This window comes from Castor canadensis, chromosome 1 (genome assembly GCF_047511655.1).
Source record: "Castor canadensis chromosome 1, mCasCan1.hap1v2, whole genome shotgun sequence".
Lineage (NCBI taxonomy): Eukaryota > Metazoa > Chordata > Mammalia > Rodentia > Castoridae > Castor > Castor canadensis.
Window position 1 is genome coordinate 152,396,438 of NC_133386.1, and position 19,500 is coordinate 152,415,937.

At 43.9% G+C, this 19,500-nt stretch overlaps 1 protein-coding gene and 1 long non-coding RNA gene across 3 annotated transcripts in view; one reads left to right on the plus strand and one right to left on the minus strand.

Annotated features, from left to right (window-relative positions):
* Nucleotides 1–17,886, minus strand: part of LOC141410940 (uncharacterized) — an 82,207-nt gene extending 64,321 nt beyond the window's left edge. Inside the window, exons 1-2 of the long non-coding RNA XR_012435747.1 lie at nucleotides 17,568–17,886; nucleotides 11,435–11,497 (exon numbers count right to left, since the gene is read on the minus strand). This is a non-coding gene — a long non-coding RNA (uncharacterized lncRNA). The remainder of the gene's footprint in view (nucleotides 1–11,434; nucleotides 11,498–17,567) is intronic.
* The window catches only part of Spon1 (spondin 1), a 282,898-nt gene that overhangs the window by 87,479 nt on the left and 175,919 nt on the right, over nucleotides 1–19,500 (plus strand). The gene's annotated exons all lie outside the window — the stretch shown is intronic.

Sequence of the window (19,500 nt, forward strand, 5' to 3'; positions counted from 1 at the left end):
GCAAGTGCTCTCCCACTGACCTACACCCTTAACTCTGCTCCAACTGCCTTTACACCCTCATTTCTAGGAACTCCTCCTGCCCACACAGGACTGTGTGCTTCATGAAGTCAGGGACCTTTGTGGCCCTCATTGCAGGGACAGGCAAACCGCAGTCCATGGGCCAAAGCCAGCCCACTGGTACTTCATAAATAAAGTTCTGTTGGATCACAGCCATATTCCTTCATTTACAGATTGCTTAGAGCTGCTTTCACAATACAGCAGCAGAATGGAAAAGTTGCAACAGACACCATATGGCCTGCAAAGCCTAAAATATTTCTTAGCTGGCCCTTTGTAGAAAAAGTGTACTGGTCCCAGCTCTAATGCATATTCCAGTACTAGGAACTCAGCAATTGTTGATTCTTGGCCTAGGTTCTTGAACATCCCTGCTTATAAATATGGAGTTAATTGGAGGAGCAGAGTCAGGCAGCAGGTGTAAGGGGTGGGAGGTGGCAATTTGGTTAAGTGTTATGAACTTGGCCATCACTGCAGACAACTGGTGCCTGATCACATTGGGGCCTTTGGGGAAGCTCTGTGATGTGTGTGTCAGGATATGCCCAGTGTGCGGGGGACACTATTTTTTGTTCCCCATCCTCCATCGATCATGGGTATGGCTCCACAAGCATTAATTCATCTGGGTCACACACATGTGAGTGTTTAGCAGAATCTGAACACCTGCTACAACATCAGAGACACCTTGGGAAAGGAGCAGGAGGAGTACCAGGCAGGCAGGGTATGCATCATCCACTTCCAATGGGGCAGAGCTGGTCACTGGAATAGGAGTTAGAGTCAGAGTTGGGTTGACAGGACCTGAAGAGGTGCACAGAGGTGTCACCTAGGATCTGAATGTTTATGCTTCCCCCACCCCCAAATTCACATATTGAAACCTAATCCCTGATGTGGTAGTATTAGGAGATGAGCCTTTTGGGAGGTGATTAGATCAGAAGGGTGGGGCCCTCATGAAAGGGATTGGTGCCCTCATAAGAGGAGATAAGAAAGCTTGCTCCCTCTCTTTGCCCTCCACTGTGTGAGGTTATAAGAAGGCAGCCATTTATAAACCAGGAAAATAGGCCCTTAGTACACATTGAATCTGCCAGTGCCTTGAACCTGGACATTCTAGCCTACAGAACTGTAAGAAATCAATGTCTGTTGTTTCTTAGCTATCCAGTTTATGGCATTTTGTTACATCAACATAAACAATTATTTGTGTGTGTGTGGTTCTGGGTATTGAACTGAGTGCCTTGCACATAGTAGGCAAGTACTCTGCCACTGAAATATACCCCAGCCTCTACCCTAACGGTTCAGCAGTGCCCAATATATTTATCAAATGATAGCATAAGTAGCTTACACTGGTCACCAGGCAGTAGGCTAGATGCACGCCTTGTCTTAAGCCCTGTAAACTCTTCACTATATTATTCCCACTGTGTTGATGAGAAAACTGAGGTTTAGAGAGTTTATACTCAGGGTAAGAAAGCAGTTATGTAATGGAACTGGGACTTAAACCACTTCCACCTGACTCCTGTAGTTAACTTGTCTCCACGAAGTGACACTGCCTGAGAGTGGCTCCCCTCCTCTTGCTTTGTCACCTTCTGCTCAGTTGGTCTGTAGGAGCAGGACAGAGTCCCTCCTGTAAACCAGGGGGTCGAGGACTGCCCATGGGGGTAATGTTGCTTTCTAAGTGAGCAACCTAATTACCATTTAGAACAAGGAAAACAAGCCCAGGAACCTGGCAAGAGAAAGGCTCGCTAGTGGGAAGAGGATGAATATTAAAGAGGAAATAGCTAGCACTCATAATACTTTGTAGTTTTGTAGGGCTTCCCAACTCTTTTTATCTAAGAGGAAAATAATGTAGAAAACCCACATGCTATGACTGTGTATGTAAATTAAAGGAAAATGGCAGGGTTAGGAGCATCTGCTGGCCTGGGGTGAAACTTGCCCTTCTAATGGTTCTGGCCTTAGCCGATAAAGCAAAACCATAGGCTCCTTTGTCATACGTTATGGGGACTTCACTTGAGGAAGACTAGGACCTCAGCAACACTAACCAAAGAGGCAGCAAGGAGTCAATAGAAAAGGGGTTAGGGAAGCCGGGCATGGTGGTACATGCCTATAATCCCAGGATTTAAGAGGCTAAGGCAGCAAGATTGCAAATTTGAAGCCAACCTAGGCAACATAGTGAGACCTCATCTTAAAAAACCAAAAGAAAAAAAATAAATAAGAGGTTAGGAAACCCAAATCTAGTCGATGTGGCTAGTTCTCAGAAGAGCAGTTGGAAAGATCAGTGACATGCTTAGCTCAGGAAGCCTGGGAACCCCAGGACCTCCCATTTAACAGGTAGAATCCAGATATGAGGGGCTCCCAAAAGGCCAATTGTGGCATGGTTCCATGGAGGTAGTCCCGTGACAGCAAAGTTTCATTCAGCAGCTGAGATCCCAGATGCAGCTCTCAGGGGAGGAAACTGGCAGGAAGTATTGGCCCTCAAGGGGTGGGCGCTCCACAGCTCCAGGTGCAACAACAAATGTAAGCTATGACCTGGGGACAGTGCTGACAGCACCATGCTGACTGAGGGTGGTTGCAACTTGAGGGCCATCCACGAGCACATGGCCCACTGCAGGACTGAATCCAGTCCTCTTGCATGGTTGGAACAGGGTGGCCAACATTTTCTCTGCCCTAGTCAGGGTGGGATCAAACCAGCATATTCTGACCCTGTGGAACACTTTTTAAAATTGTGGTTAAATTTACGTGATATAAAATTAACCAAATTCTGGTCCCAAAACAGTTCCATCACTCCAGTTCCTCACTGAGCAGTTTCTCCCTGCTCTCCCTCTCCCCTCCACCTGTGGTGAGTGCCAGTCTGTATTCTGTCTCTATGGATTTGCCTTTTCCCAATAGTTGATGTAAATGGAATCTTTCAATAAATGACATTTTCTGTTTCGCCTTTTTTTCCCTTAGCATATTTTGGGGGTTCATCCCTGTTGTAGTAGTTATCACTACTGTTGGCTTTCAGTATTCGTGAGAGATTGGTTCCAGGGCCCCTCACAGATACTAAAATGTAAGAATACTCAGACCCTTTAAATAAAATGGTGTAGTATTTGCATTTAACTTAACATGCATCCTCCCATACCCTTTACATAATTGAGAGATTACTCATAATGTCTAATGTAAAAAATTCCCTATACATTGTCGTTATACTGTATGGTTTGGGGAATAATGACAAGGGAAAAAAGTCTGTATGTGTTGAGTGCAGATGCAATTTTTTAAAAGTGTTTTTTGACTGAATCTGTGGATGTGGAACCCCTGGAGAGTCATCTGTATTCCTTTATGTAGCTGAATGATGCTCCATTGTATCGACATGCTACAATTGATTTATTCCTGTAAACATCTTTGACACGAGAAGGATAAAAATGGGAGCAGTGGAAAAGTAGCAGATGGTGTTATAACTACAGTCAGTTTTTTTTTTTAAAACCAGGGCATGTTTCCCTACACATCATCCCTAAGAAGGACAGAAGTGACTGAGACAGAATAGAAAAGGACAAAGAAATGGCTCCATCCCTATAGTCGTGCATCCCTTGACAATTGGGATGTGTTCTGAGAACTGAGTAGTTATGGGATTTTGTCACTGTATGAACATGTGTACTTAAACAAACTGAGACAGCTGTGACATTACTGGGTGATAAAATCAATGGGCCACCATCTCATGTATGGTCTCTCATTAACTGCATAGCAGCACAGGACTGTACTGTCTTTCATGGTCACAAAGTGGGTGTGAAACAGCTTGGCATATTTTATCCTGTCACCAAAATTTTATGATGGGTCTTTTACACCCTATGTGACCCCAGAGTAATAATCATATGCCTAGGATTTGGTACTTCCTCTGGAAAAAGCAAGAGCTGAAGCCCAATGGAGATGCAAATGATATCAAAAGAGAAGAAATTTTTGGTGCTTGTCTTAGTGTGGTGGAAAATGACATCCGTCCATCAGTGGTCACCAGTTCCATCACTCTTCATTCTCAACTACCAGTCAACGACCTGTCCCTGAATCACTTGCCTCCATGTGAGCCTACTGCCCACAGAGAATAAATCCCAAGCCAGTGAAGCCAATGAAGCAATGAAATTATATATGAACGTCTCCACTCCCTCCATGATTAGTTACTGTGGGCTGATTTCAGCTCCACTTTTCCTTGGGCATTTCCCTAACAGTTCAATTTAACAGTCCCTGGAAGCCAGGAAAACAGAAGAGAAAAAGCTCCTTTATGTCTTAGTTCTATGCTGTTCATAAATGAAAATCATTGTTAATTTAGAATTTGACAGCTGTGGTGCGTTTGTAAGTCCAAGACAGCTGTCATCGGCACTCGGCTTATTTTTCAAACAGATGTTTAATTTGACTTTAGTGCTATTGCCAGTTTTTAGGAGACAGACAGAGAGAAGCAGAAACAGAAATAATCATTATATTTATCATTTGGTTTCCTTTCAAAACATAAATCGGAATGATTAACAATGACAGAAGAATTGCTCTAATTGCACTTTTGGGTTCAGGACCAGTTAGCTATCATCTCCTATATTGTCCAAAGTCAAGATTTCTGGCTGTTTTGTGGTAATTACACCCAGACTGTGAGCAACATTCCCAGCTACCCAGAGTGTGCAGGGAAAACTGGGGAGTGGTGAAGGACCGGGGACGGGGCCACAACCCCAGATGAATGTGCAGGGCTGAGTCTTGTGGCCCAGAATCAGGAAACTAGCAAAAGTAGACAGAGCTCTCAGAACAGCAGCCAAATTCCCTCTCTTCATACCTGCTCTGTCGTGTGGCCAGGCAGCTGGCTTTGTGCATGCTCCTAGTGTGCAAATTTGTCTCAGTGCATAAAATTAAACACATCTGTGGCTCCATGTAGAAATCTGATGAGTCAGTGTGTATTTGATCGGCCCTGGTGTTCCACTCCACGTTGCTTGGAGAACTCTTCCTTTGCACCAGCTGTGTTGCTGGGTAAATGTACTTCCTGGATCTGCTTTCTTTGCCCCTGCTTTTATGTGTTTGGTTTTCAGTCCTCTCACTTGGCTTTAACTTTTCACCATCTATCTATGTCCCATCAATGGTCTGCAGTACCTTTTTGACAGTGGTTCTGTACTGGGGATATTATACCCAATAACTACATATGATTCTACTTGTTTCTATGTATATTGAGAGGGAAGACTCACCTTGCTTTCTTTACCAGTCAATAGCTTGGTATGGGCTGCACTCAAAAAGATTCCACCCAAAGAAAAAAAGTTGGCAGATGTCCTGGATCTCAGCTCCAGTATCAACATTTGGTGGAGGAATGAGCCACAACCTCACCCTACTAGTGTTAGAGGCATCCGTGGGTACTCTTAAAAAGAACCAAAGATGTAGGGTCTGACTCCAAAAAGGGTGGCCCTTTGTCCTTTTAAGGAGAAGGTATTATTTGCAGATTAATAGTTGGAACTAATTCATTCTTAACTATAGAAAGACAAGGGTTCTGCTAGATTGACTTCACAAAACTTTAGGGGAAATATAACATAGTCCCCAGACTATTGGCTGTTTCTGGCCACCTCAGCTATGTAACCTGGGTTTAGACTCCCAGATCTTTCCCAGGGTGACTGGTTTCTCTGCCTTTCCTCCAAGTTTACACTTGACTTCATACCCACATCTTCCTTAGCTAGAGCTCATGTCATGGTGTCTTGGAAGTCCTGAATATTCTTTTCGAGTTTTTCTTTTGTCTGACTGGGAGATTTCAAAAGACCAGTCTCCAAGTTTTGATGTTTCTTTTTTCACTATATCCAGTCTGTTGCTGAGGCTTTCAACTGTGCTTTTTATTTGACTCATGGAACTCTTCATTTCCAAGGTTTCCATTTCTTTCTTTTTTCCAAATCATCTCTCTTTGGTGGATTTCTCATACATACCTTGTGTTGTCCTTTAATTTCATTTAACTGTTTATCCGTATTCTCTTGGATTTTATTGAGTTTTTCATAATCATTCTTTTAATTCTAATGTTTATTAGAATTAAAATTTATATTTATTAATATTTATTAGAATTAGAATTTATTAGAATTAATAAATAATTTTATATTTAAATAATTTTAAATATATAAATAATTATATATTTTTTATTGAATAATTAATTTCAATTTCTTTGGGATCTCTTGCTAGAGAATTATATCTCTTGGGGAGGGATTGGGGTTTGAACCTGGGGTCTTATACTTGGTAGGCAGGGATTCTACCACGTGAGCCATGCCCCCAACACTTCTTTGCTTTCTTTAGTTATTTTTCAGGTAGGTTCTTGTGTTTTTTTGACCCAGGCTGGCCTGGACAGTGATCCTCCTACTTACACCTCCCATGTAGCTAGATGACAGGTCTACACCATCATGCCCAGCATTTTTGTTGAGATGAGGTCTTGCTAAATTTTTGCCTGAGGTTGCCTTTGAATCACGATCTTCCTGATCTCTACCTCCTGAGTAGCTGTGAGCCACTGTGCCTGACCTAAGAATTATTATATTATTTTGGAGGCATCATATTGCTTTATTTTTTCGTATTTCTTATCCTCCTATACTGAGATTTGCCCACATAACATGGCCTTCTTTATAAGTGGCTTTCCCTGAAGATGTGTCTTGGGATGTTAGATTGCTATGCCATGTTGGCTTTATTGTCCCGTGGGCACCATAGTGTAGACTCCCTATCTCTTCTTTGGCTGTGATTAATAACTTTGGGTTCAGTGTATACCATGACCACGTTGGTATTGGAGACCTGATGTCTCTGCAGGCCAAGCAAGAGTGGGGTTACTCTAGTGGTCCAGGCATGTGGGGAACGCACAGTATGGGTGTGGGCTGCTAACTGCTTGGTACTCTTACAATGGGAGTGGTGCTCCCTATGGATAATGGACATTTCCTCAGGCTTGTTGACACTGGCCCAGTTCCTAGCCAGAACCTCTGGCACTGGCAGCCCCAGCAGTTGTGTGAGGGACCAGAAGCACTTGTCCTCTAGCCAGTCAGTTGTGTGGGCCCAGAGGCTGCACAAGGAAAGGCAGTGGCAGAAGTGCATCACCCCCTCTGTAGCATTTACAGCCAGTCCTGAGAGCAGTGGGTGCTCAAAGTGGGTGGGGTGACAATGGAACTGTGGTGGGAGCAGTACTGCAGCTCATGCCAGGTAAAGTTCCTCTTGGCTCTCTTTGGCCTCACACGCCTAGCGGTGAGGCAATAGCTAGAGCTGGGGTGTTTCTTCCCCCCAGTTCCTCCATGCCCAGGAAAGGGGCATCAGTCAGAACCCCCTGTTGCTCAACATCCCCTCAACAAGCCCCTGAGGGCTAGACAACCAGGGTGGGGGGACCATGGTGTTTTCTCCATCTTTCCCTGTCAGTAACAGGTACCTGAGTATGGCACAGGAGGAAGGTGGCAGAAATCACATGGGTGCCCACCTTCAATTCTGGCAATGGTAGGAGTCCATACACAGCTCCCGATGGCCTCGGTCTCAGAGGGCAAGTGCCCTGATCTGTTTCTGTAGGCCAGTGCCCTCCATGTCCCTTCATGTTTCAGTACTCATCCCTACAGTGCAGGGCACACAGAAGGTTGAGATCACAGTTACTCTGCTGGACCAAGTTGAGTTCACAAGGCAGCTTCCCCTTAAGCCAGTGTAGTGAAATGTCTGTGGCGTCCCAGATGTGGGACTATGTAGGGCTTTCTGACCCCTAGAATAGCTCAAATTCACTGACTATAGCACTCTGGGGGTTAACTGGGAGAAGATATGAGTTCAAAGTCAGGCAACTGTGCAGATTTCAGGTCACTTACCTAAGTGGGCTGCAAGCCTGTAAAACCTTCAGATGGCTAAGATTTCCATCTAGTAGCTAGGGTTGCTTGTCAAGGGGAGCCTCCCCCTCCCTGGGCCATGGAGCCCCACTCTTGGAGTATTTTGTTTCTCTACTTATGCTGACGTCCTGTTCTCTGAATCTTCCAAGATTCCAGTCTCTCTCTTGCTGATTTCCACTGTTCTTCCTTGGCCACTTACCTCAAAATGGGGCTGTACTCCTGTTACTTCCATTCTTCTTTGTGGAGGAGCAGGCAAATGCTGACTACCTCTATTCTACCATGTTGGATACTCAGGCAAGTCGCTTGAAATTCCCATGCCTCAGAGCCTCCCCTTCAAGTGGGGGTAGTAACATTAGATGCCATGTAGAGTGGCTGTGAGGGTCAGCTGAGCTAGTGTATGGCAAGTGCTCAGAATATTGGCTGGCATAGAATAAGCCCTATACTCGGCCATATTATTATTATTGCTGTATTATTATGGTTCCTTTACATTGGCAATAAAACAGAAATCTCATGTAGATGTGAGGACAAAGCAGTAGTTCACCAACCACCCTCCCACCCCACAAGTGAATTTTTGTTTTAGGCGCTTAGAACAAAGAACTGAAAATTTTAAACGTGGTTTTGGAACTTCAAAAACTTGTTCCATTTCAGTCTCCATTCCTTTTGCTTGCCAGTTCCCATAAAGAACATGATGTAGCAAGATGAAAAACCAAACAAAATAGTCATCCTAAATTAAAAAAAAAAAATCAAGACCAGGGAAAATAAACATTAAAATATAACATCAAGATAGAAGGAAGACCAAGCAAAAATATTCATGGATTCTAAGTTCTTATGGAGTTGTAAGAGTAATAAAGTATTTACAACCTATGAAATAAAATGGAAAAACATAGGTCATCCAATCTAAGTACATATGCCAGTGAAATAAAAAATGAATGACTAACTGGGAAGTTTAATATGGAGAAGATATTTACAGTCTCAGAGCATCTGCCCTCAAAATACTTTGTAACTACTAAGAGGAAAATGGGAAGTTTAGAGTGAAAAAGTCTGGCAAATACCTGTACTGGGACAACTCTAAACCAAAATCATGTGTCACCTGATATGGTGCCATGACAAGAACACAGCATCTCTTCTGTAAAATCCTGCTGGAGATGCCCAGGCTGAACCTTAGAATGAGGGAACATCCGATGAGCTCGGACGTTTCACAGAATAAGCAACATGTCACTTTAAAAGTTTCACAGTTGTGAAAATCAAGGAAAGGCTAAGAAACTGTTGTACGTTAAAGGAAACTACAGTGATATAAAATCTGAATTGCAACACTGTTATGCTACTTAGGTCTTTTGGCTTTAAAGGACTAATTGTTGAAATTTGAATAGGGTTTGAGGATTCACAGCATCAGTGTTAACTTCCTAAATCTGCTAGTATATTGTGCTTATGTAGGACATCATCCTTGTTTTTGGAAATAAGCAAGAAGGAAGTTGAGGTGATTGGGCACCATGTCAACCACTTACTTCCAAATGCCTTCTGGGGAAATTACTTTGTATTGTTCTCATAAGTTTTCTTTGTGACTAAATCGATTTCAAATTAAATGCTCACCTCAGAATCAGGGGATGGTGGAGCAGAAAGGAAAAGAGAAGAGCTACATCTTCCTTTCCTTCTTTTTCTGTTTTCTTTCTGGGTTTTTCCTCCCAGAAGATTTGTTTGAAATCTGGATGAGAGGGCATGGGGTTTGGTGGGGGAGGGAGGAAGGACTGGCCAGGCCTGATAGACTGGGCTGAGTCCATTCGTTCATTGGTTTCTCCCTGTAGTGCAGCAACCAGCTCCTCTGTCTCATGCCAGGCACCATGCGACAGACTGAGGATGCAGAGCTAAGCAGTGTAGCCCCGGCTTCCAGGAATGCACAGCATGCTGGGGAAAAGACTAGGCAGGCACCTGACCTAGTTGGGGGTGGTAAAGAAGGCCCAGGGGGCACAATTTCTGAGTGGCAAAGAGCAGTGGCAAAAAGGCAATGGGTGGAGGGGAAATGTAATGTGAGGAAGCTAGGAACGTTGGGAACCTGCACGGAAGTCATAGGGTTGGGGGGAATGGGGTCTTGAAGACACTTGGCCAGGAACAGGCACTCAATGAATTCCCTTCCCTCCCCTTCCCCTCCCCTTCCCCTCCCCTTCCCCTCCCCTTCTCTCCCCTTCTCTCCCCTTCTCTTCCGTTCCTTCCCCTTCCCTTCCCTCCCCTTCCCTCCCCTTCTCTCCCCTTCTCTTCCGTTCCTTCCCCTTCCCTTCCCTCCCCTTCCCTCCCCTTCTCTCTCCTTCTCTTCCGTTCCTTCCCCTTCCCTTCCATTCCCCTCCTCTCCCTTTCCTTCCCTCCTTCTTTTCTTTTCCTTCTCTCTCTCTCTCTCTCTCTCTCTCTCTCTCTCTCTCTCTCTCTCTCTCTCTCTATTCTTTCCTCTGCCAAAATACCCCTTCTGTGATGTTGATCTAACTTTTTTTGGGGGAGAAGAGGGGTGGAAGGCACTGGGGTTTGTGCTTGCTAGGCAGGTCCTCTACCATTTGAGCCACGCTCACAGCCCTTTTTACTTTATTTTTAAGATAGGGTTTCATTCCTTTTTGCCCAGGCTGGCCTCAGACTACCATCCTCCTACCTGTGTCTCCTCCGTAGCTGGGATGACAGGCACACACCACTACAGCTAGGCTGGTCTTGAACTGCAGTCCTCCTATCTCTGCCTCCAAAGTAGTTGGGATTGCAGATGTGCACCACCATGGCCAACCTTGAATAGTGATCTAATAATTTAATAGCAGTCATAATAATGACTAAAATGTGTGCCAATAATTCTACAGTGAAGATCAGGTTATAGAGGAGGAAACTGAGGCACAACATGCTCAATGTCATGTAACTCCTAACTAGCAGAGCTGGGATTTGAACCCATAACTCTCAGCCCATGCTTTTGACCTGCCACATGCTTGAGAGGGTCGTTTGTCTTTTATAAAGGGGCTCTCAGACCATGATAGTGCTGTAACTCCCAGGGTAGAGTGGGTGATGCTTGTCAACTGCCCTCTGTTGGTACATCTGACTTGCAAGTCACCTCCCCTGTTCTCCCATGTGCTGCCTTCCATGCCCTCCCTGTCATCAGGCATGCAGGACCTACCACAGGTCCAGGAAAATATGGAGCCTGGACTGGACCAGCTGAGGGTTTTACTCAGGCTGCCTGCAGAGCCAAAGCAGCTCACAGGGAAGGAGAGAAGAATGTCAAATGGTTACGTCAAAGAAGGATCAGGTCCCAAGGGCCCTCAGTGACAGGCTGTTGCAAGAGAAGAAATTGGGCACAAATCTGGGTCAAGGGCAGAATTTCAGGATGGAAACTGAACAAGGCAAAGTCCAAGGTGTAAAGTCTATAAAAGACTCTTATATGTGTTGTCCCCAAAGGAGACACTTGATCTCCAACAGGAAGGAATGGCAACAAAGTTTTCATTATACTGTACCTCCTCACTACCCCATAAGACTCAAGTAGTCATTTGACAAATACTGTCAAATGTATGTGTGCCAAGCTTAAGCTGAGTGAGGGGGAGAGAATAAGGCAGAGGGACTGGCATGTGAATACTCACCTGGAACCGTGAAGGGCTAAACTCTTTGGAAGCTGTCTGCTTTTTCCATTGTAACTTCAGCCCCTGGAACAAAAAACACTAGGGAGTGACATTGAGTTCCTGCCTGGGGGAGAATGTACTGGGGGTGGAGCAGGGATGTCCACACAAACTGCCCCCAGCACTGGCTGTGCTTTTCACAGAAGAGCCAAACGCTGCCATTGTTCCTCCACAGTCAGAAGTCTCCCTTCCACCTCTCTGGCAACCACAATGGATTCTCCACCAACTCATGTTTACCAGCGTTGCCCCAAGTTTGCACCTTGCAGGTGGGTTCTGGGATCAGACAGGTCAAGGTTGGAGTTCTGGCTCTACCTAGTCTGAGCCTGTTTTCAGGGCAGGGAAAGGGCCCCTTGGTATTTTTTCAGTAGTTTGGATTTGCAGGGAGCCTTCCACTCCACCTCTCAGGGATTCTGTCAAGGTTGACCTTATAACCACTGTGGGAAATAAAGCTCTAAGAGATAATGGGATTTGAACTGGATCAAAATGACCCAGAGTATAAAAGTCAAGACAAAAAGTTGCTTTCCACTTTTAAAATTGAAGAGATTTGCTATAGTTTTGTGCATTTTCTTTTATAATGGCCAGAATCTGCTGGGGACACTTACATATCACCTTTGCCTAGTAGCTTTCACCTGGGATTTGTTTGTCACATGGGAGGCAGGACAGCCCAGTGGGAAGGGTTTGGATTGTGGAGTTCCTAATCTTTCACGGCTGGATAACCTTGGTCTTTCTCCACCTCAGCTTTTTCATTTTTTTCTGGTGGTGCTGGGGTTTGAACTTCAGGACCTATGCTTGCTAGTCAGGCACTCCACCACTTGAGCCACACCTCCAGCTCTGTTTGCTTTAGTTATCTTTCCTCTAGAGTCTCTTGATTTTTACCCAGGGCTAACCTAAGACTGAGATCCTTCTACCTCTGCCTCCTTCACAGCTGGGATTATAAGTGTGTACCAACATACCTGGCCTGTTTTTTTGCCTGGGGTGGCCTTGAACCATGATCTTCTCATCTCCCTCACAGTTGGATTTGCCTTAGCAAAAGGAGATGATGATAGTAGCCCCCTCACAGGTGGGAGAATTAAACAAGGAAATCTATGTCAGTGGTTCTCAGCCCTGACTGCTTATGAGTGTCACTGGAGCAGCATTTAGTTGTTTGTTTATTTATACTGGGATTTGAACTCAGGGCCTCCTGCTTGCTAGGCAGGTGCTCCACCACTTGAGTCTGCCCCCAACCCTTTCACTTTAGGTTATTTTTCAGACAGGGTCTCAGGTTGTTTTTTTTGTTTGTTTGTTTGTTTTTTAATCTGGACAGGCTTTGAAACTTGATCCTCCAAATCCCTGCTTCTGGAGTAGCTGGCATTATAGGTGTGTGTCACTATGCCCAGTCTGAAGACGCTTTAAACCTCCCATCCCCCCTTCCTTTGCCTCATCACCACCACCACCTCTGGAAATCCTTGTCCGGTCAGCCTGGGATGGAATCAGGGCATCAATAAAAAGATCTCCTAAATGATGTTAATGATCAGCCAAGGCTGAGAGCCCATAAAATGCCACAGAGTGCCTGGGGCATAGCAAGCACTTGGTAGCTGGTCATTTTTGTTAAACTGGCTGGTGATAAAGCCAAGTCAGTGAGCTAACACTGACAAATTGTATACACCCCTGCTGGGCCCCAGATACTGTGCAGGGCACTGTGGGTAAGCACAGAGGTGAGCAGGAGAGAGTCCCTCCCTTATAGTGGTTTAGTTAACACTCTGGTTGGATAGAATGTGTACAAGCATATGAGAACTTAAATAGCAACACAAGGACTGAAGTAGAAGGAAGAATGGAAGGTGACATTTTTCAGGCATCTGTCTTGTTTCAGACAGTTTCCATACCAGATTAGCTCATTAGTGTTCATAAGAACTCCCATAAAGTAGTGACCCCAATTTGTAGGGCAGAAAACCAAGGTTCAGGGAGTAATTTACTTACTATACCTTAAAGAGGTATATCCAAGGTCAAACTTGATCGGCCTGACTTCAAAGGTCTTTTCAATATACTGTGTCCTTACCATGCTGATTTCATGGATTTAAAAAAATAGTTAACAAGCTAGTTGGGATCAGAATTTAGAAGATCCAAACCCCAGTCTTTATGTATGTATCTACTATCTTTCTGTCTTTTATCCGTCTAATTCTGTTACCCTGTATGGTTATAAAAGAAGATTTTTAGCTTAATCAATCAACTATTTCAATATTTTCATGAATAAAGTTAGTAAAATTAGCATTAAGCTAAGCAATCTATCACTTTCAATAATCCAGAGGAATAGGATAGCCAAGGTTATGCTCTCAAGTGTGCCAGTGGTACTGGATGATTTAAAGTAGATTAATTACCAGTCCTAAACAGTAATGCAAACAGAGGCAAACAAATTTAATATAATTAAATACACTCCGATACTATTTATTCCACGAATTGTTAAAATTTAGTCAACAGTCAGATTGCAAAGAGACTTGCAGCTGCAGTTCCAAAATAGCCCAGCCACCCCTTCAGCTGTTGGTAATTAATGTGATTTTTCTAATAACAGCCTTCTGATCAAGAGCAGACAGTAGCAAATCAAAACAACTTCATTTTTGTGCTGATGAGGCCTAACAATAACAACAAGAAGATCCCAACTAGGTCCAAATGGAAGGAATCGTTTGCTCACTGCTGGCTGACATGGCATGTCTCATGCATACTTGACCTTCAGTGCCAGAAGCTCACTGCACAGATACCTGGACTACCAAAGTTGCATCACCTCATCAGCCACAGTTATAGTGGTCACAATGGGAAATTGCACAGGCTCCAGGAAAAAAGTTCTCTGGACAATTGTCCCTTACACTAGATCTAGGCTTGGGTAAGTGACCCACGTTCTCTTAATTTGTCTGACATTTTCCCCAGAAAGTCAGAATTGGAGCTGGCTAGTTTGCACTATGTAATATGTGGAACTCTTTCTGGGCAGAGTTAGCAGGGAGGCAACCAGAAGTGGCCAGTGTCCCTCATATCCAACCCATCTATGAATGGCTTTGGTTCATGTATTGATCCCTTGTTTAATCAGTTGCAGCTAATTGGTTTCAGCAAGGCATGTTGCATAAATCACAACAGCTTCTGAGTGATAGCACTGGTTTACACTTCCTCAAGAGGCCACCAGACATACCAAAGGCCAGGATTTAGCAACTTTCTCTATTAGTAATCCATTATAATAAGATTGTAAATTCCCATCAAAATTCCAATGACATTCATTAAAGAGATTGAAAAATCTACCCTGAAATTTATATGGAAACAAAAGAGGCCACAAATAGCCAAGGCAATACTCAGTCAAAAGAACAATGCAGGAGGTATCACGATACCCGACTTCAAACTATATTACAAAGCAGTAACAATAAAAACAGCCTGGTACTGGCACAAAAACAGACATGAACCAGTGGAACAGAATAGAGGACCCAGATATGAAGCCACACAACTATAACCAACTTGTCTTTGACAAAGGAGCTAAAAATATACAATGGAGAACTAGTAGCCTCTTCAACAAAAACTGCTGGGAAAACTGGTTAGCAGTCTGCAAAAAACTGAAACTAGATCCATGTATATCACCCTATACCAATATTAACTCAATATGGATCAAGGATCTTAATATCAGACCCCAAACTCTAAAGTTGATACAGGAAAGAGTAGGAAATACTCTGGAGTTAGTAGGTATAGGTAAGAACTTTCTCAATGAAACCCCAGGAGCACAGCAACTAAGAGATAGCATAGATAAATGGGACCTCATAAAACTAAAAAGCTTCTGTTCATCAAAAGAAATGGTCTCTAAACTGAAGAGAACACCCACAGAGTGGGAGAAAATATTTGCCAGCTACACATCAGACAAAGGACTGATAACCAGAATATATAGGGTACTTAAAAAACTAAATTCTCCGAAAACTAATGAACCAATAAAGAAATGGGCAAGTGAACTAAACAGAACTTTCTCAAAAGAAGAAATTCAAATGGCCAAAAAACACATGAAAAAATGCTCACCATCTCTAGCAATAAAGGAAATGCAAATTAAAACCACAATAAGATTCCACCTCACCCTGTTAGAATAGCCATCATTAGCAACACCACCAACAACAAGTGTTGGCGAGGATGCGGGGAAAAAGGAACCCTCTTACACTGTTGGTGGGAATGTAAACTAGTACAACCGCTCTGGAAAAAAATTTGGAGGCTACTTAAAAAGGTAAACATTGATCTACCATTTGATCCAGCAATACCACTCTTGGGGATATACCCAAAAGACTGTGACACAGGTTACTCCAGAGGCACCTGCACACCCATGTTTATTGCAGCACTATTCACAATAGCCAAGTTATGGAAACAGCCAAGATGCCCCACTACTGACGAATGGATTAAGAAAATGTGGTACCTATACACAAGGGAATTTTATGCAGCCATGAAGAAGAACGAAATGTTATCATTCACTGGTAAATGGATGGAACTGGAGAACATCATTCTGAGTGAGGTTAGCCTGGCCAAAAGACCAAAAATCGTATGTTCTCCCTCATATGTGGACATTAGATCAAGGGCAAACACAACAAGGGGATTGGACTTTGAGCACATGATAAAAGCGAGAGCACACAAGGGAGGGGTGAGGATAGGTAAGACACCTAAAAAACTAGCTAGCATTTGTTGCCCTTAACGCAGAGAAACTAAAGCAGATACCTTAAAAGCAACTGAGGCCAATAGGAGAAGGGGACCAAGAACTAGAGAAAAGGTTAGATCAAAAAGAATTAACCTAGAAGGTAACACACATGCACAGGAAATTAATGTGGGTCAGCTCCCTGTATAGCTATCCTTATCTCAACCAGCAAAAACCCTTGTTCCTTCCTATTATTGCTTATACTCTCTCTACAACAAAATTAGAAATAAGGGCAAAATAGTTTCTGCCGGGTATTGAGGGGGTGGGGGGAAGAGGGAGGGGGTGGAGTGGGTGGTAAGGGAGGGGGTGGGGGCAGGGGGGAGAAATGACCCAAGCCTTGTATGCACATATAAATAATAAAACAATAAAAAAAAAGAATTGCAGATTAGAAGGAAAAAAAAAAATAAGATTGCAAACTGAGCCAGTCTGTTACCTTAGACCTCTAACCCTGAGGAACTCCTGGGTATATCTAGGGCAGCTCAAACAGAGGAAAATCTCACTTTTAAGACTAGCTATTTTAGTCTCCCACCCCTATTATGCCTAGTGGTACTTTGGGACAAAGGTGCGTTTAATGTAGTGTAAAGTCTCATTACTGAAAGATCGTTACCAAATGTCCTCTTAGGATGATGATTCTGCCAGTTCACTTTTTTGAAATGTATCTTTGTATCAGAAGCATCCTTGATATGGAGCCATCCAGAAAACTAGAGAAACGTGTGTCTCACTATGAGGGCAAACACATAGCCATCTGTAAGCATGCATCAGAGAACTGACCAGGGCATAGACCATGGACACATTTTGATACTTGGACCACCATACTTATAAGAGTCCAGCTTCCAGGAGATCTGTGGGCTGCCCCACAGAGGTGGTGACCATCTGATTTTACTCTTGTTCCCTTGTAAAGATGAGGACATTGAGGGTTTCCCTGCTTCTCTTTCCCTCTGTCTCCACTGAGACTTCTCTTGTCCCTGTTTCATGAAAGTTTTAAGCATTTCCTCTGGATACATGATCAACTCCATCGTCTCTCTGAGACATGTAGCCTATAAGTGTACATGCTGTTAATTATAACTTTAGATACTTTTAAGATTCATTTGGTTTTAATTTATTTCTTCAAGAAAAAAAAAAAGATTTCCAGTACTGTTCCTTGTTTTACATGGACCAGAAGCTGCAGAATCATTCCCACGTCCCCCATCACAAGTTTTAGTGGTTTACCATTTTAAAAAAAATTAGTGACTTGCATTATACTCCACATTAAAATGAGGTCTCATTAATTTCTTCCACATTTTCACTAAGAAAGCCAGAGCTCTTAGCAATCTTTCTCCTCTCTCCTTTCTCCTCCCTCTCCCCTTCCTTTCTTGTCTCTAGAAGTATTTTCTGCAAAAAAGGCTAGGAAATTGAACTTTATGCCCAGATTTTGTGGCTTACCTGTGGTCTCATATTCCTCCAGAACTCTGTGGGTCCTAGATGGTGGGGACATGTCTCTGATGAGCTCATGTGGCATGAGGGTGAGGTCAGATGAGGGTGTAGACATCAAAAAGAGGAAACATGAGCAAAGTAAAATTCACAGGGCCAGAAGCAAGTGTCCTTTCCATAAAGAAAACTGTCCTTGGTAGACATCCCACCATCCTGCTAACTCCCAGCATTGTGAAGGGATTTTAAATTTAGCTCCAGTGGCTCCTTTTGAGGGCATGGCTGCCATCAGCCAAACTGCTGAACTTGGCCAAGGCAAAACAGACGTCGTGGCCTTTATGCAGTGGGAAGGGTTTCCTGACTCAGACCAGTTGCTGCTTATAGCTTGCCCAGCACTCTGACTGGTGCTGTGAATTCTTGCCAGACCACAGACATATGGCAGACATTCAAACCATGTGTTGGGTAAAGAAGAGTTGAGTTATGGTAAAGTTGAAAATGCATCAGATCAACACACCTTCAGTGCCTCCTGTGAAAGGCACTGTCCCAAGTTCTAGGAAGGCCACAGGTACGTCAGGCCCCTCAGAAAGCTCAGAATTAGGTCACAAATACTCAATGTAAACACCTAAGTCAAAGCCTAGTACAAGTTATTAAGTAGAGTTGTAGGAAACACCAGGAGTACCCAATGCCAAGTGGAAGGTAAAAGTAAACCACATTCTAGTAGTCCATCACTTCTGATGGTTCTAGTCGGTGAGCCTCCGAGGAGGAGGTGACACGTGACAGATGAATGGTATGTGATTAGGCAGAGAGGAGGGAGAAATGAATTCCTGGTGTATTGAGTAGCATGAGTAACATGTGACACATTTCTGCACATAGTGTAAGGCAGAGCCAAGTTCAGGGGGGAGCATATTTGTCCATTTTCCATTACTATAATGAACTGCCAGAGGATGTCTAACTTAGAAAGGAAAGGTTTGTTTAGCTTGTGGTTTTGGAATTGCAAAGGCATGGCCCTTGTCTATATCACATGGCAGCTGGTGTCATTGCCAGAGAGCTTGTGAGAGGGAGCTATCAAATGGCAAGACAGGAAGCCTGAGAAAGACAGGGATCCCAGGAGAACTGTCTTAATCCCTTCACAGGACAGTGCCCCTAATACCCTCCCACTAGACTCTACCTCTTAACATTCTGACACAAACCCTCGGGGACAAATCGCTTTCAAACCATAGTGCAGAATTGTCAGATCTGCAAGTGTTCAAGATTGTGTTTGCACTGTAAGATATGAGTGAGAGAAGAGCCTTTGTTGAAAGAAGACCTTCTCTGTGCCAGACCCTGTGCTGAGGTGGGGCAGAGTGGAAGTTGTAATAACTAGGACCTGGTGTCATTGCTGCCCAATGATCTGTGGAAGGAAATGGTAATGTGCTAGCAGTGACAATTAATCTCAAGCAGAGTGTAGGTAAACTGGGCGGTTAGCAGGGAAAGGGGATGGTTAGGAGGTGACTGTGTCAGTTGCATAGGGATTCCCTCATTCAGTATTCCATGCGTCCTTCCCTAGGGGGTGGGTGGAGAGGACCCAGGTGGGTACTAACAGGCAGGAAAGTAATAACTTCTAGTTTAGAGAAGCGGTTCTTATAGAATCTTCCCCCAATGCAGTGCACATGCTTAGTTTGCATTCAGGGGATCAAGGATCCTCTGATACTCGTGCATGGACCACAAATCCCTAATTAAGAGCAGTAACTATCCCCAGACTCCCAACCTGGCCAAAGGAGCAGCATCATCCAACACTCAGTTCCACTGCCCTATGGGATGCTCCCAGAGAGACAAGGAAGCTCTCTGAGAAATGAAAAGAAGGGCCAGTGGCCTTGTTCTGTTGCCTGGATTTTTTTTCTTGAAGGGACAGAGCTCCGGCTACCACCAGCCTGACTTACAGAAACCCACAGAAGGGGAAGCAGCTGAG